Below are 6,169 nucleotides of genomic sequence, written 5' to 3'. Positions count from 1 at the left end.
TTCTACATTCACTAACTCTATGTTGAAAATTATTATATGTAAAATATTTTTCATTAAAAGATGGAGAATGCCTGGTTTGAGTAGGAGGAGGCCTCCTAAAGTTCTTCTTGTTTCAGACTTGAGTGATACCCTTTTTATCTTCATAATTAGTCTTCTTAGATTCATCCATGACCTTTTCCTTTCCTTTCTCATCATTTTAGAGAGTATAAGCACTTTCTTCTTTGTTAAAACCAAGACCTCCTTTGTCCTTAGACGATTTTTGATTGCTTAACATCTCATTAAGAAAATCATTGCCACCTTTGAGCTTTAGTTTCTTATTAATTTTTTCTTTTGTCTCTTTCAATTATTTCCTTAATATAATCACATCTTCTTCAAGCTTAGTGCACTCTTCAGATTTATTACGTAGCTTTGTTTCAAGGTCATCAATGGTCTTCTTTCCCTCACCAATTTGTCTTTTTAGGTGGAAAACACGTTCTTCTGATTTCTTGAACATTGTTTTGATAATCATTCATATTAGATAGAGCTAGCCTTAATTCTCCTTCAAGATCTAGAATTGCACCAATATCCTAATCAAGTGATTCCATGGCATCCAAATCTTCAAATTGAAATAATATACTCAAATCCCTTATCTACCTTAGCTACTAGAATATTTCTTTAGGAGCCTTTCTTTGATACCAATTGTTTTAACACCTTTGGATGTTGAGAGGGAGGGTGAATCAACATATATTAACACTTAACTATTCATTCAACATTCATTCCAATTTTCATATGTGCAGAAGTAAACAATAGAAAGACAACATCAATCACACAAAATGACACCAAGATTTATTTGGAAAACCCAATGCAAGTAACCCGTGGTGATAACTATCTCCTATATGAAAAAAAGATTACAAAGCTTTAGGCTCTAGGCTAAGGATGCTCATTGCTCTTGATTTGAACTTGTAGGCTAAGTTGCACAACCTTAGGGGAAGATAAAAAGGACTTGTAAAACACTGATGATCACTTATTCAGAGAAAGTTACAATAGATTTAATTACAAAGAGTAATTATGGTGGAACTGAGAGAAACACATTCTTTTAAATGCTGATTATAGTTCATTGTTATAAAAATTTGAGACTGACTTCATGACTACTCATCTGCACTTGTGCACCTTCACACTTATACCATACACCATATGCAACTTCTTATACAACTCATATAATTCATCTCTAATCCTCCAAAATATCTTGTCCTCTATATGTCATCTTCTCAAAGAAAATACATTAATTAGTTAGACCTAATTAGATGTAACATATAGAGTATAATAGTCAGCCCAAAAGACATTCACCAAAGTAATAGAAAATGAAAGAAATATATATGTAGAATTACACCATGTCAATACACCTTCCAATTAATCCCAAATGGTCACCTTAAACTCTGCACGCAACTGCATGGACCAAAAACACATAAGTTGGCTCCAGAGAATAGAATTGATAAATCAATCTAATCAAACATACATAAAATATGGTGTAGACCTTAAAAAAACATGTGGATGCACAACATAGCATTACTTGACACCAACAATACTACATTAGAGAATCACAACACTATAAACATCAATAGTTGAGGAATGCAAAGAATTCCCACAAACAAGTATACTGTGATTGCAAAATTGATACTTAGATCGACACTAGATCAGCTTCAAATGAAATGAGAACATGAAATCTAAGATATTACATTATTTTGTATCAACCAATATCATACTACAACCACAATAATAGATAAATGAATTTTGTACAATGTGTAATATTAAACTAAACCCACTTTGACTTACTATTCACAAAAATAATCACACTTAACCAAAATCTGCTACAGACATCTAAATACATCTTCCATGCTTCATAATAGCCATAAGACAACCAAATATAGAATCTTTTGTAACTGCCATCAACCATCATACATTAATATGAACACATGAGTAGACTCCTGATACAACACCATTGATTACATACTTTTGCACCAACTTTTGAACCTTGGTTGACACTAATGACAACAAGTTTGACATCAATGACAACACAAATTTATATTTGCAATAGATCTGATACAAATATACTCCTCAACATCATGTTTCTATGATTAGGTACCAAAAATATGGCCTATCCATAGATTTAATGGTAGCCACTTAGATAACATTAAGAATTTGTATATAAATAATTCACAAGGGATGTATATTTGTAAATATTAAATTGGTTTTGATAAGACTGTCAAGATAGATATTGTGAAGTTGGACTACAACACGTTGCTTAAGACTCCAACATTTATAAAATTCAAAATAATATGAAATATTTATTTTGGATGACTAATTTGTTGTTCTTGAATAAATTTACTTATGGTAGCATAATAGTATAATTAGTATATTTTATTGGTGATAAAATTGACATACCTCTAAAATAATTAAACTATAGTCTTTATATGTCGCTCAACATCATGTTGCTATTATTGGAGACCACTTGTCTACAAATTTAATGGAAACCACTTAGATAACATGAACCTACCGACATTTCATTGCACAGAAAAAGCATCCAACTTCTAGTTATATATAGCATGCATAATTTTATTATAAAGTAAAATTAAAATAATAACATATTTATTCTATACGTGGGGCATTGGCTCAATTGGTTGAAATCATTCTATCATAGGAAAGTGGTCACAGGGTCTAATCCCCTTGTCCACATGGTACTAAATGGTATGTTGTGCTAGCATCATTGGTCACATTAAAATTGTCGGTTATAGGTGAGCTAAGCCAAATCTTGTAATCTACAAAAAAAGTACATGTATATTCCTTAAATTATAGTCATCAATTCAATTCAAATAGCTTCATTATTTTTATATTGCTATTGTTTTCAAATATTTTGTTTATACAAGAATCACCATGAGATTGATACATGCTCTTGTGGCACAACAATGGGACTACTATAAAATCCTTTAGAGCAACCACACTATAAACCACCTATAGAAGACCAAGAGTCATAACTTAGAAATCCACTTATTTATAAACCATCTCAATATTAGAAGTTAGTTATGAAAGAATAAGATTGACAACTTACAATTCCATATTAGATACCCCTTTTAAAATTAAACTTGGGTCTCCATGTTGACAAGTCAAGACTTCAACCAATTAAGCACAACCCCTTGAATATTCAAATACCATAATCAAAGATATTATTTAGAAAGGAAATATAATCAAACATGTAACCAATTATGTTTAACCCTCATGGATATCAAGTGCATACATATTGATGTTGGATTTATTGTCATTGATGTCAAAGGATGTCGAATGGTTGCAAAAAAAAAAGGTAGATGTCGAGGGGTGTCCAGAGATTGCAGTGATGTAGGCAAAAGTCACACATAACATGCCGTGTTATGCTGCAAGGGTTTTGACCAATTTTTGTGGAGATGTCAACCACATTCACCGTCTTCACATATTGGTTGTGTCAGAAACAATCATCAGGTCACGTGTTGTGATTTCCACATGGCAGAAGTTGTTTGGTTCATGTGCATCTGAGGGTTCCGTGGTATATTCGAATGAGGGTTAAATGAACCTGTAGGATAACATTGTTGACTTGTCAATTAGGCTATCCTCTTATCCCATGACATTCCTAAGAGAGAGTTTTGACCTTGCGGTATAACACTTGTGAGGTGCACATGATGTTTCTTCTTATCCCACAACGTGTTGGTTGAACATTGTGGAAAAGGTCATATGCTAACCACGTGGGATAACATATGCTCAAAGAACAAGGTAGTCCATCTTATCCCACGATATCAAATGCAACCCTCAAATGTCACGTGGGGTAACTTAAGTTTGGTAAGCAAAGTGGTCCCTCTTATCCCGCATTGTCAAAAGTGATCAACAATGGTTTTCCGGGATAAGAAAGTCAAAGGAGGTCAAAGAAGAGAGATGTTCTCTCTTATCCCATGGTGTCAAATGAAACCAACAAATGTTGCATGGGAAAGGAAGCTAAAGGGAAGATTGGAGATTCCCTTTTCCCGCACAGGCTAAGATGCACATTAAATACTGTGCGAGCAAACAAGTGAAAGCTGTCATGAAGACAAACCTTATCCCACATGAAGTAAGAGGCTACACAATTCTCTCACGAGATAACTAAATTAAAGGAACCTCCTTAGCCTGCATGGTAAAACTTGGAGAGAAATGCTCTCGTGGGATAAGAAAACAAAAGGAAGTGAAGGGCCTTCTTATCCTACGTGATCAAGGTGGGACGTGAAGAATCTTGCAAGATAAGGAAAAGAAAGGACATAATCTTATCCTGCATGAATAGAACATACAATGGAGACACAATATGAAGTTCAAAGGATTTGAGCAATCGATAGTCCACCTAGGCATTGACCAAGTTTGACCCGATGACATGACATGTATGGACGAAATTAGAAGACACTTGTCAGAAAGATGAAAGGATATTTTGCCAACAAAATTCAAGATTATGATCAACTTTGCGACCATGTCTGCAAGCTGATAGAATCAGAGGTCCATGTCGACGATTGACTAGGTTTCACCAAGTGACTTGGACGTTGGATAAGAATATGTCTGCATGTCAATAGGCAAAATGATCTACATGGAGGCCGACCAACCTTGACCATTTGATCTGGACAAAGTGATGGTATGATGAAAGAATAAGTATCTAGTAGAATACTGAGAGGGGAGGGTGAATCAGTATCTTGAAAAACTAATACAAAGTTCCTAAACTCAAACTCAATCAAGCAAAGTAAACATATCTCAGTCAAGATAAATATTCATAAGAATACTTGACATCAACCAGTTTAACTGTTATGACAACTTTAATAGTAAACAACTTCAATCTTGTAAACATCAACAATGCTTAATCATAACTCAACATATTCATCTGTCAATGCTTCTACTTAACATGCCTTATCAAAAGTTAACCAAATCAACAAATAAGATCACAACCACAAAAGCATTCACCACTTGACACAAATGTTTATACATCGAAAACCCAAATAGGTAAAAACCACGGTGAGATGAGACTCACAAGGATAGCTATCTGAACTCTTATAAAGTTCTCCCTGTTAGGAGCCAAGCATGTTAAAGCTTTACAATAAGTCCTGTTAAGAACTAATTCCGGTTAGGAATCACCTGGTTAAGGGATTTACAAATATGCCTTCATGAAAAGCACAATACTCAATTAGGAGTAACCTCACTGGAGGATTTAAGAATCCAAGCTAATGGACCACCTTGTTAGAGGATTTAATGAGTAACCAAGATTGTTAGAGCTTACCTGGTTAAGGGATTTCACTTATGCTATAATTGTTAGAAAATAATAGGTTTTTCTTGATCTGTCTGAGTAGCACTACATTTGCTTGATCAAATCCTTCTAAGCTTCAATCTTCCTTTACTCAAAGTGTAGATCCATTCACTGGTTAGGCAACTACACACTCAACAAGTTTCTATCAATCTTGCCAACAACCTTTACAAACAACTTCATCGACCTTAAATACAAATCAATTAGGTCGGTAACACAACAAAAACCTAATTCTCATAATCGAGATTACGAACAAGTTGGTACAATCTTGACTGTTAGAAATCATGATAATCTCTTCACATTCTTCAAGAAAATTCCAACCGCTCCATGATGACCGGTTTAGCAGACTTTGTAACTCATCATGCACTATGCATTAGATGCAATTCACTTTTCTCCTTCCCTAGACAAAAAACAAACGCGCCAAAACAATTTGAACATATGATCATACAATGATCACACGCATCTCCATTATTACCTCTTATCAAATAATAAACCAACAAATTGGATCGATCAGGGTTTAACAACTGATAGGGTTTACCGATTACATTACATAGAAAGGTTTAACCCTTTACACCGGTTCACTGGTTCAACTCACAAACATTACATACTGATTTACAACATCTTCCACAAAGCTCTTCTTATTGGTTACTAGCCAATATCAAAAACAACAATATCAACAATAACATGAATACCATTGCCGGTTCAATTGACATCATTGACAACATATCATTATTACAATCTCTATGCAAAATGCTAACTAACTCAAAATGCCAACAATCTCCCCCTTTGCCATTGATGGCAATACAAATATCAACGCCTCTGATTGCTATTGAGATTGGTGAATAGGAATCCTAG

This window comes from Cryptomeria japonica, unplaced genomic scaffold (genome assembly GCF_030272615.1).
Source record: "Cryptomeria japonica unplaced genomic scaffold, Sugi_1.0 HiC_scaffold_82, whole genome shotgun sequence".
NCBI classification, from domain to species: domain Eukaryota; kingdom Viridiplantae; phylum Streptophyta; class Pinopsida; order Cupressales; family Cupressaceae; genus Cryptomeria; species Cryptomeria japonica.
Note: the sequence above shows the minus strand (reverse complement) of the source record.